Raw genomic sequence first — 12,712 nt, forward strand, 5'->3', positions numbered from 1 at the left:
GAGATGTAGGTGCAGCATCAAAAACAAAAACCAACCAACCAACAACAATAAAACCCACATCACATAGAGTTCTCCTATTTGAATAACAAGAAGAAAAGACTTTTACCAGAAATAAGGAAGGATAATTTTGTAGCAGATTACATTTCAATTTAGACATAAACCATAATTGGTCCACTTAAGTGTGGTATTCCGTAGAAAGAAACACGGATTTGGACCCATTAACTCTTAAACCTACTGTGTGAGTTATGTGCTATTTTTATATCACGTTTATAGATGAAAAACAGGTATAAACAAGTTGCATGCTCAAGGTAATTCAGTAATCAGTGGAGCCAGCTTCAGAGAGCCTCCTTTTAGCCATTACCTAGAACATCTAATGATTGCACCGTCTTTGCTTATTCAGTGGAGAGATTAGGTGATAACGTCACGTCACACCATATTCCCATCATCTTTTATGTGGGCAGAACACAAAGCGTGGTCAGATTTCATAGTGCAAAATGTAGAAAGCTAATTGTATGTTGGTTTCTCTTCTTAGTTTTGCCCATTCAGTGAGTAAAGGAGATGTCCAGTCAATGCCTACTGGTTTTGTTGGTCTCTTTGTTTTGTTGGACTGGGCAATCTGATTTAGGAATTCAAGAACTAGTGCTCACTTTGGCAGCACATATACCAAAACTGGGGCAATACAGAGAAGATTAGCACGGCCCCTGAGCCAAGATGACACTCAGATTCATGAAGCGTTCCATATTTTTTGTGCTCAATAAATAATTTAAAGCATAAAAAAAAAGAATGTAAGAAATAAGAGAAACTGGTTTGATGCTCTCTGAACACATAGTTTACTTCGTACTCCAACTTGTGCTAAAAGAAATCGAAGACAGGGTCTTGGTTTTCTGATGCTCAAAAGTAAAGAGGAAAACATATAGACAAATTTGAAACAGCTGGATGTCATGAACTTGAATCTGGAATACTTAACTCTAAGAAATCTTGAATTTAATTATCAGAGCCACAGTATGCCTATAATAGATTAAAACAAATAAAGAATGGCGTCTCGTTCATTCCTATACTCTAACTTTGGTCTTCTTATCTACTTTTTCTATGGATATGGAATGTAGGTGATTAGGAAAAGAAAGTCCCTTAATCAGGAAATCACAATATCAAAGAAATCAAAATTGTGTCACCACATTTATGAATATATATTGTAGAGTGACTCAACGTACACTATGCAATTTGATCTTCGTAGTCACTCTTTCAAGTAGATACAGAATATTTTTTTATCTCTATTTTAGAAAGGAAGCATAAGAAACTCAACAAATTTAAGGGACTTATCCAGGTTGACACGAGCTATTAAGTTGGATGTCAACCAAATCGTCTGAATCCAATTCCTATGTTCTTTTGATTCTGAGGGTTTTTAATTAAGATAGGCAGCAACAAAACAACCCCCAAATCTCAGCTTACCCCCAAAAGTTTCTCATTCTTGCTTACATGGCCCACATAGTTTCGCAGGGCGTCGTCCCCATGGGGACCCTGGCTCTAAAGCTTCTGTATCTTGCAGCTACACCATCTGGAACTTGATGTCTCCTGAGTTGCTGAGTCATAGGAAAGAGTACAGAAGGGTCTCACATCAACAATTAAATGCTTCGTCATTTCTTCTCGCAGACCATTATCCAAACATAGTCACATGGTAGGAAGTCTCAGCCTTGTGTGAACCCAGAAGGGGAAAAGAATTAGATGTGACTCAGCACTGGAAGTCTTCTGATAATGGTGACCTTGGATAACTAATATTCACAGGTAGGAAAATGAGCATTAAAAACAATAATGAAACAATTTCCCATACCAGGGGTTTCTGCAATTTCTGTTTCTATAAATGACAGAATGAAAAAATAATATCCCTTTAAATTAAAACCAAAACACATCATGTATGCTAGCCACATTTTAAAGCGCCAACAGTCTGAGAGGCAGCCAGCTACAACATTCCTTACACTCTGTGAAAACAGCAGCCTGGATTGTCCTGAGATTACTGTCAATTCTTGTTTAGGAACTTAAATCTTAGGGGGAAACAACCTAATGTAAAAATGAGAGAAGAAATAAATAAAGCAGCAGATTTGCTTATTAATTATTTTTTTTCTTCATAGCAAGGCATGAAAAACTCCTAAGATATGCTATATTACTTCACAGAGGTAGAGTTGTGATATGTTTTTTATAGCTAGAGGTCTCTGACAATTATAGGGAAGCATAATCATTCAATATTGCTTTGAACTCAGGAAGCCTGAGAGAATAGTGAGGTAAATGACCAGAGCAATTTTGTATCTTAGAAATAAAAGAAACAGCATGATTTAATGGAAAAAAGAGTGAGCTGCTGAGTCAAATGTCCTTGCTTTGGTTTTTGAACATACCATTCATTGAGACTCAAGCTTGTTGACTGCAAAAATGATACAAATATTAACACCTGCCTTACTGGGTAATTGTGAGGAACCAATGGGACAGTCTTTTATGACAGCAGTCTCTAGGCCGTAAAGCACTGAAATCAACTTAGTTGTTACTGAAAATTTGTTGGGTTGATACAGAGGAAATGAAAGACCAAATTCTGTGGCACCTAAGAACCAGGGCTGGGCCATTGAAAATGTAGCCAGAGGAACTTTCTGCTCTCAACTTTCTTCCTTTGCTAACTCTTACTGCTGATGATCTAAGCATGGTATACTCTGTTCTTTCTTCCTCCATGAAGGTACAAGAAACTTAGAGCTCTTTTTATTGTTAGAAACAGTCATCATTTTTAAAGCCTTTTTCTTTCTAAATCCATTTTACATGATCAGTAGAAAAGCATGCGTGTAGAAAAAAAAAAACAAGCCTTAAATTTTCAAGCATGCTGAAAAGATGAATTTTTTTCCTAAAACATTTTCCTATTAACATATTGCATATGATCAGTATAATGAGACTTAATCCACTTAAGCAAGATTGCATATTTGTCTCCAAATAACACATGCCCGTTTACACGAAATATGTGGATGAAATGCTACAATTTAAACTGTAAAGTTGAACTTGATCAAAGAAATGAATACCTTAAATAAGTGAAAAAACTCATCATTAAAATTCAATTTCCACTGGATAAAATGTGTGACCAGTGTTGCAAAGCAATATGCCTATGCTACCATGGTACTAGTATTTTAGTTCAAGCTAGCGTGTTGAAGACCTGATGTTGAAAAATGGTGCTTTTTGGTTATAGACACTACTTCATATGAACTAATTTCTTCTGAAATATAATCCTCATCTTTAATTTTTTTTTCTAGTACCAGAGTTTTAACCTGTCTAAATTTAACTGTCTAAATAACCACAGAGAAATCTCCTGGGAAGAAAGTGCTTCAAAAGCAGGGGCACCTGGGTGGTGCAGTTCAGTGAGCATCCGACTCTAGATTTCAGCTCAGATGGTGATTGTAGGGTTGTGGGACCAGCTCTGATCAGGCTTGTGCTGAATGTGGAGCTTGCTGAGATTCTCTCTCTCTCTCTCTCTCTCTCTCTCTCTCTCTTCCCTCCCTCTGCCCCTCTCCCCTGCTCACGCATGTGCTCTCTTCTCTCTCTTAAATAAAATTTAAAAAATTTCAAAAGCAGGTGGTTCCTCACATCTCTACTATACTTATGAATATTTTCTTATAAACAGCCTACTATGGATAAAAACCCAATCTTGCTATATCTCTTCCCTTTCACCTGGATGCATCCATTTATTTATTCTTTTTTTCATTTAACATATATTTGCTGAGAGTTATTATTGACAGGCACACTTCCATGTGCCTGGAATACAGACGGTAAGAACATAGAAGGTGAGTGTGGGTGTGGGGTGCTCTTTAGATTTAATCTCTCTGAGGGTGAAAGTAAGCAGAGACCTGAATCGGTTAGCCATACAGAGTTGGACAAATTTGGAAGCACAAATTGTATTCGTGTCTGGAAGGAGAGCATTGCATACAAAAGCCTGAGGTTATAGAGTATCATTGGTGTTCTTTCCATTTGGGAAAGAAACACATGTGGCTACGTTTGCATGAGGAGTTAAAAGAAAAGTCCTTGAAGCTAGATCCTGGATGGCTTCATAAGTCAGAATGAGAAGTATAGATTTGCATTTGGCAGAATGGCAGCTGTTGGAGATTCTGGGTTAGGAGGGAGGGACATGACTCAATTTGTGTTTTAAGGACTTCGCTGGCCACAGTCTGGAGACTAGTCTACACAGGCTTAGTGTGCAAGCAGAAAAACCACTTGGGACATCTACAGCAAGCCAGATGCTCACCTCCATGTACCAAACATGTCATGATTGTCGTTTAAGGAGCAGATTAATATACAAAATTAAAGATAGGAAGTCCAGTTCCGATATGGCTGAATTTTGTGATTGTTGTGACTGGTTTAATACTTCTTGATGAAGTTGACAAGTTCTGAACTCTTTAAAGTCTCAGTTCCACTTATCAGTAAAATAGAATGATACCTGACTTCCCCTCCACATGTAGTGGGGGCAGGATCAAAGGAGATAATGTGTGTTGAAAGCACTGAGAAAACCATGAACTTCAAAGCATGGTACTCTACAAATGCTGGGTATTGTTATGCATAATTATTGGTCCTGATTTGATTTAGCAAAGGACTGTTTGTTTTCTCTAAATTGGTCAAAGAGGAACCACGCCTCATTCTAAACTACAGGTAAATCTAGTTGTACCCCAAGTAAATTAAATAGAATCTAAAGATGATCATTTAAGATTTTTTATTTAGAAATGGAGTTTTTCCTTGAAATGTGGGTGCCCACAATTGACCAACTTGAAATACTTAAAGCTGGTAGGGTCCCTTTTAAAAAATATCCGGGCGCCTGGGTGGCTGAGTTGGTTAAGCATCTAACTTTGGCTCAGGTCATGATCACATGGTTCGTGCGTTTGAGCCCCATGTAGGGCTCTGCAGCTCAGGACCTGGAACCTGCTTCAGATACTGTGTTTCCCTCTCTCTCTGTCCCTCCTCTCCCTCTCAAAAATAAATGTTAAAAAGGAATTAAAAAATATATCTCTGTGAAGGTGTGCCTGGGTGGCTCGGTCGGTTAAGCATCTGACTCTTGGTTTCAGCTCAGGTCATAATCTCACTGTTTGCTAGTTCTAGCCCCACATTGGGCTCTGCACTGTCAGTGCAGAGCCTGCTTGGGATTCTCTCTCTGTCCCTGCCTCTCTGCCTCTCTCTCTCTCTCTCTCTCTCTCTCTCTCAATAAATAAATAAACTTAAAAAAATTAAAAAAACTCTATGCAATGTCATTGTTAACATTATGAAAATAAGCCATCGTGGTTTAATCAGCCGTATTGAAGTTTATAGCTGTATCTCAGGACACTTAGACACCTGTCTATATCTGGGGAAGCTAATGTCTTGTTCAGGCAAATCACAAAACAGAATGAAGGAGTCCTCCTGATTTTGTAGATTTAATCTAACTCTTTTTGAGTGACAGGAGAAGCAACAGGATACTTCCCCCAATCTTTCCATCCTTTTATCCATCTTACTTGTCTGTTCTTTTTTTGTCCTTATATTGAAAATATTAAGGCCTATAAAAAAGTTACCATGACTGATTAAGGAGTTAAAGCTTGTTTTTGAAAAGTTTTTGTCTTCATTCTAACCTACATCATTTGTCTAACTTGACATATTTGACTAATTTCTCCCTCCCAATTCAATTCAGTCCTTTTTCTTAGCCCCTCACTCAGATCTTCTTGCCATGGTTCTCTGGGACATGACTTCACAATCAAAAGCCTTTCTTTTCAGGAAGAGACAGAGGATAGAGGTAGGGAAAGGAAAAAAGAGAAAACCACTTTTTAAAATGTTGCCCTTCCTTCCCATCAAGTCTTTTTTCTTTTTTTTTTTTTTTTTCAACGTTTATTTTTGGGACAGAGACAGAGCATGAACGGGGGAGGGGCAGAGAGAGAGAGGGAGACACAGAATCGGAAACAGGCTCCAGGCTCTGAGCCATCAGCCCAGAGCCCGACGCGGGGCTCGAACTCACGGACCGCGAGATCGTGACCTGGCTGAAGTCGGACGCTCAACCGACTGCGCCACCCAGGCGCCCCTCAAGTCTTTTTTCGGTAACATCGCAACACATTATTTGTGATCACAACTAGTATTTATAGACATCTAGATTTTACAAAATGCTTTTTGTATATTATGTGTTAAAACATGTACACACACAGACACACATACTGTGAGAAAGCTAGCAGCACTTTATGGGGCAGAAACTGAAGCATGTATGCAAAAGCACATTCTGGAGCGAAGGAATTGACCAATGTCCTTTCAATTTTAATTTCACTTTTCTTCTCTCAATTCAGAGTTGCCTAAAAAAAGTATGTGAGTGTAGTTTTGCAATATATACTCACAAGGACTCTTATATGTTAAATCAGAAACAAATGTATCTGTCCTGACAGGGGTTAGGAGCACAGAGGAAAGGAGGGTTTTAGAAGATGGACCCTTGTAGGTTGCATTTCTCACTAGCTTCTTTTTTAGTAAGTGCCCATTTAGTCAGCAAGTATTTATTGATTGGTCAAGTGATGGGCACTGTGACAGAAATATGAGAAAACCGGGAGAGAGAAGCAAATGACCTACATTGACAAAGTGAATGTGGGAGAAAGAAGTACTCCTGAATTCCAGTTTAATTCTCTACACGTTGTGTCATACTGTGTTCCAACTGCTAATAAATATTACACATTAGTTGATTTTGTTTAAAGAATATGACTTTTGTAAAAACTACTTCTGTAGAAGAGGTTTTTGTTTCTCTAGAGGAAGATACAATTCATGTGGGTAAAATAGCTTATGAGATGTTTGGATCAAGCTGTTGGATGTTTAAAAATCTATCATACCAGGGTGCCTGGGTGGCTCAGTCGGTTAAGTGTCCGACTTTGACTCAGGTCATGATCTCATGGTCAGTAACTTCGAACTCTGTTTTGGGCTCTGTGCTGTCAGCTCAGAATCTGGAGCCTGCTTCAGATTCTGTGTCTCCCTCTCTTTTCGCCCCTCCCCTGTTTACACTCTGTCTCTCTCTTTCTCAAAAATAAATACATGTTAAAACATTTTTTTAATATAAAAAAGATATAAAAATCTATAACACCTAGTTCTAAACAACCACTAGTTGACTGAAATTGGAGAAATAAGGAAATAAAAAAGATTTTAACAGATAGTGGTAACTATGAACTTACACAAATACATCTTTAGAACATGACAAATGTGAGATAGGTACAAAGAAACTATTGCCAAAAACAAGAGTAAAAGCTATCAAAAAACATACAAAATACAAGTTTTTTTCTTCATAACTTATAAGGAATAAAATAACAAGCAGGGAAATAATTGGATTATAAAATTATGTCAGTGAAACATTTCACATTATAATCATCAAAGAACGGACAGAAAAATCTAGTGTGGTTAACTAAAGAGTAAGATGTAAAAACAGATTTATTTTCATGAAATCTCAAATAATTTAACAAAAAGAATTAAATAACCTTTAAGAGAAATGATGGCATGTATTAGAGTACATTTAAGTTCACTATTTTTTTTTCAGTGACATGAATGGCGTATTTATTTTCTTGAACAAAACCTATGTGTCAAGGACTTTTAAAAACATCAACATATAAGTAGTTGATAGAGGATGAATATGTCATTTTCTTCTTGTTTTTTGCAGCATAATTCTCCAGTTATTAGGTTTTGCATTTTTTAAATTAAGTAGCACCGAGCTAAAATGGACACACCAAGATTTAATAATTATATTTTTCCAGCTGTGTACATTACCAGACCCATCATTCTGAGTCATCCACATTTTTCCTACTCAAGGAAGCACCTATGATTCAAGCCCATTAAAAGCGGCCAACAGAAAGAGTATTTTGAGGTATGGAGATGATATTTTGAAATACACATCTATTCCTATAACATCTCAGAACCTGGCATAATTTATAAATAAATAGAGGCGGATGATTGATAAGTAGATAGGAAGGTAGGTAGGTGGATAGAGGAATAAAGACATCCTTGCATTGTATGTAAATGTTACGTATGAAAAACTATTAGGCAAAATGTGCCACTTTAAAATTATTTTTTTAAGTTAGGAAACTAGCAGTTTCCAGTATTTAGTAATTACCATCTAATTAAAGGATGTGCTAAATAGCTTGAAAGTTCATCTCATAAATTCTCTTGAAGAAACAGCTATATTGAGGTACTATTGATTACAAAAACCGTACATGTCTCATGTGTACAACTTGATGAGTTTGGGTTTCTTGACTTCAGTGTGTTGTGAACATTTGGTCTTTGCAGTTTAGATACTCTGCCATTTTTATCTACCAAGTCTTCTTCGGCATTTTTCCTTAGAAGGCAGAATAAAATTCTCTAATCCAATTTCTGTAATTATTTTGGAAGACACAGACTCACCATGTGGGCCCTGGTATTGACACTGCTGTGATATTTCTGCCTCTCCGAATGCAAGGTTAAAAAATAATAATAATTAATTCAAAAAGGAGGGTTTATCAGAAACTTAACCGACTTGCTTAACAAATGCCTTTTTTTTTTTTTTTTTTATTTTGGCTTGTTCAGAATTGTTTCCTTGACTGATACCACCTTGGGATATCCTAGCCAAGCTAAAGAACATTTTGTTTAACAGCTACCAGTGATTTAATGCATATGTTTTGTGCCAACTCTTTTCAAATGTTTGGAGTTTAGCATCTCATTTAATCCACACAATACTTGTATGGGGCTGGGAAGCAATCATATTCATTTAACATGGGAAAAGGGGTCATACAGAGAGGTAGGTTCCATACTCAGGATCACTTACACCGACTGGGGAGAGCCAAGCCAAGAATACAGGTAGCCAATCTTCGTGCCTAACAACCTCACTCTACCCATCCTGTGACATGGAGTAAACCCAAGCTTAGGCAGCACGTAAGTCATTAGCACTTGAGTCAGTCATTAACAGTTTTGGTTACATCTAGACTCTTGTATTTGTTTTAAGTAATTTTCAGTGCCTTCAGAAAGGAAAAAAAAACTCACGTATTAGTCATGTATCGTGTTGGAAAAACTGAACAGCAACAGATCTTGACTAGAACCCATTTCCTCTGAGTTGTCTTCTAAAAATTCACTTGTGACATTACTCTGTCCTCTCTCACTGCATCACAGCTCCTTCTCAATATCATCTGTAGAATCCTTTTCTTCCACATGCTCTCCAAATATTGATGGTCTATAGGATTTTAGACTCAGTCTCCTTTCTATCAATTTCTGAGTGATACCATTCAGCATGAGTGACCACCCGTGTGTGTGTGAATAACTTCCGAATCCTCTTGGCTAGGCCATGTTTTCTGTGTACTCTGGATTAGTATATACCATTGTCTCCTTAAGAGCTATGCTAAAATTTTCCAAAGGGATAAAATGTCAGTTAAACTCACCAATGTCCTTTTTACTCAAATGCCTTTCCTCCCTATTTTTATGTATTGTTAACGTCATCATGAGCCACAAAGAGAAGCCACCAATGTATTTTGGTGCCTATCTCATGCTCTCTCCCTTTCATATTCTCCCAGTCACTAAGTCCTGTAGATTTTATTTCCCAAATGCTGTTTAAATGTGCTTCCTCCTTCCCATTTCTTTTATTGCTAATGTACTTTACATGTTTATATTTTGACTTATAGGCTGTTATGATAAACCCCTACTTGGTTTTCATTGATTTTTTTTCATCCTGCTCCATTTACCACTTTAAAACCCAGTATTCTTTCCAAAAAACACACTCTCTTGATGTTGCTTACATGTTACAACCTTTGACAATTCCACACACCAGTGGAAAATGGCTGGCTCCCTAATGTATTATATAAGGTCTCATAACAATATGTTTTTCTAATTTTTTTAATGTTTATTTGTTTTGAGAGAGAGAGAGAGTGAGAGAGTATGTGTGTGTGAGAGTGAGGGCAGGGGTAAAGAGGGAGGAGGGAGACAAAGAATTTGAAGAAGGCTCCAGGCTCTGAGCTGTCAGCACAGAGCCTGATGTGGGGTTCGAACCCATGAACTGTGAGATCATGACCTGAGTCAAAGTCAGACATTTAACTGGCTGAGCCACCCTGGCGCCTCAAGGGTCTCATAACAATCTTGCCTGCTGTCCTTTCCTGCCTCTTTTATTACCTATTTTCACACTATACTATAGCCACCCCAAACTTTTTTCTTTCCCCAGACATATCTTTTCCTCATTAAAAACAAAACAAAATAAAAACTGGTATTCATTCTCTCTGAGCTCTCTCCCTTGGTTACTTAAACCAGAGTAATCCTACATCTTTCATCCATGATATAAATTGCAACCATTTCATAGAAGAATAGCCATTGGTAGGGAAATCATTCCCTCTCTGTGTTTGATAACACTCTTCTTATATCTACTCTTGCGTTGGCATGCTATTTTTTTTTTTTTTTTAGTTTATTTATTTTGAGAGAGACAGAGCACAAGTGGGGGAGAGGCAGACAGAGAGGGAGACAGAGAATCCTAAGCAGGCTCCATGCTGTCATTGCAGAGCCCCATATGAGGCTCCAACTAATGAAACTGTGAGATCACGACCTGAGCCGAAATGAAGGGTCACATGCTTAACTTACTGAGCCACCCAGGCACCCCTGAATTTTATTGTTCTTAATAGTTTTCCAACCTAAGCTTCTTTCTTTCTTTCCTTTTTTTTTTTTTTTTTTTTTTTTTGGTCTATATTTATCATGGATATTGGCATGTAATTTTATTTTCTTATAATGTCCTTGTCTGTTTTTGGTATCAGGGTAATGCTAGCCTCATAAAATGAATTTGGAAGTGTTCCTTCTTCTTCTATTTTTTTTTTTTGAAAAGTTTGGAAAGAACCGGTATTATTTCCTCTTTAAATATTTGGTAGAACTCACCAGTGAAGCCATCTGGTACTGGTCTTTTATTTGTTGGTAGGTGTTTGATTATTAACTCAGTCTTCTTACTAATAATGTCTGTTTCTTCATGATTCAGCCTTGGTAGGTTGCATATCTCTAGGAATTTATCCATTTGTTTTTTTTTTTTTTTTAGGTTGTCCAAATTGTTGTCCTATAATAGTTCATAAGATTATATTTCTTATGACCCTTTGTATGCTTTCCAGCAATTACAGTACTAGGTATTTACACAGAGAACACAAAAACACTAATTCAAAGGGATACATGCACTCTGACGTTTATAGCAGCAGCACCTACAATAGCCTAATTATGGAAACAGCCCAAGTGCCCATTAATTGATGAATGGATAAAGAAGATGTGATATATTTGTATGATGGAACATTACTTATCCATAAAAAAGAATGAAATCTTAACATTTGTAACAACATGGATGGAACTAGAGAGTATTATTCGAAGTGAAATGAATACATCAGACAAAGACAAATAGCATACACTTTCACTCATATGTGGAGCTTAAGAAAAAAACAATTCATTTCTGATTTTATTCGAGTTCTCTTTTTATGGTGAGTTTGTCAAAATAGAGTTCCTCTATATTGTTTATATTCTAAAAAAGATCTTAGCTTCAGTGATCTTTTCTATTCTCTTTTAGTCTCTATTTAATTTATTTGTACTCTGATCTTTAATTCTTTCCCTATACTAACTTTGGGTTTACTTGTTATTTTTTTCCTAGTTCCTTGAGGTATAAAATTAGGTTGTGTATTTGAGATCTTTCTTGCTTCTTAATGTGGGCATCTATCACTACAAAGTTCCCTCTTAAAACTGCTTTTTCTGCATCCCATAAGTTTTAGTATATTTCCATTTTCATTTGTCTCAAGATATTATTAAATTTATTTTCTAATTTATTCTTCAACTCATTGGTTGCTCATTAGTATCTTGTTTAATTTCTGTGATTTGTAAATTTTCCAGTTTTCTTCTTATGATTAACTTTTAGTTTTATACCATTGTTGTTGGAAAAGATGCATGGTATGATTTCAGCCTTCTTAAATTTATTAAGACTTGTTTTATGACCTAACACATAATATATCCTGGGGGGAGTTTCATGAGTGCTTCAGAAGCATATGTATTCTGCTACTACTTTTGGATAGAACATCTATAAATGTCTGTCAGGTCCATCTGGTTTAACATGTCGATTAAGTCCATTGTTTCTTCATTGATTTTCTGTCTGGATGATGTATCCATTGATGAAAATGGGGGTACTAAAGTTCCTTAATATTATTGCATTGCTGTCTATTTCTCCTTTTTAGGTCTGTTCATATTTGCTTTATATAAACCCAATTTCAAGATGAATAGCATATGATATTAGTTGTACAGACTTTATAAAAATGTCCCCTGTAAAATGTTTTGGTACATAGTACACAAACAGCAAATATTGCCAAGCTAATAAATGATTGAAGAGTAGAGAATAACTATGAAATTTGTTTGGAATTGAAAAATATTCAATATTTATCTTAGAAAGCAAAAACATACAACATAAGATGTCTAGTGTGAATGCCATACAACCTGAAAAAAGGATACTTGCATTAATGTAAAGCCATGATTTATTCACATAATAGCAAAAGTATCACATTGTTACAAAATTCTTATTACTACACTGAAAAAGACTTTCAGACATTAATTTTCACAATACAGATCTGTAACAAAACTGACATTTCAAGGTCAAAAATGCTAATTGAGTCTTGGGCAAATGTAAAATGGCTTATTGGAAAGAAGTTGGAATAATTAATCTTGGAGATGATAAAGTATCTGACATTTGATTAATAAAATC

General features: G+C 36.3%; 1 non-coding gene across 1 annotated transcript; it reads left to right on the forward strand.

Annotated features, from left to right (window-relative positions):
* The first annotated feature begins 639 nt into the window (after positions 1 to 639).
* Positions 640 to 746, forward strand: LOC123609991. The gene has a single exon (XR_006718032.1). It is a non-coding gene; the product is annotated as a U6 spliceosomal RNA (small nuclear RNA).
* Positions 747 to 12,712: the final 11,966 nt, after the last annotated feature.

The sequence above is a fragment of the Leopardus geoffroyi genome, chromosome B2, assembly GCF_018350155.1.
Source record: "Leopardus geoffroyi isolate Oge1 chromosome B2, O.geoffroyi_Oge1_pat1.0, whole genome shotgun sequence".
NCBI classification, from domain to species: domain Eukaryota; kingdom Metazoa; phylum Chordata; class Mammalia; order Carnivora; family Felidae; genus Leopardus; species Leopardus geoffroyi.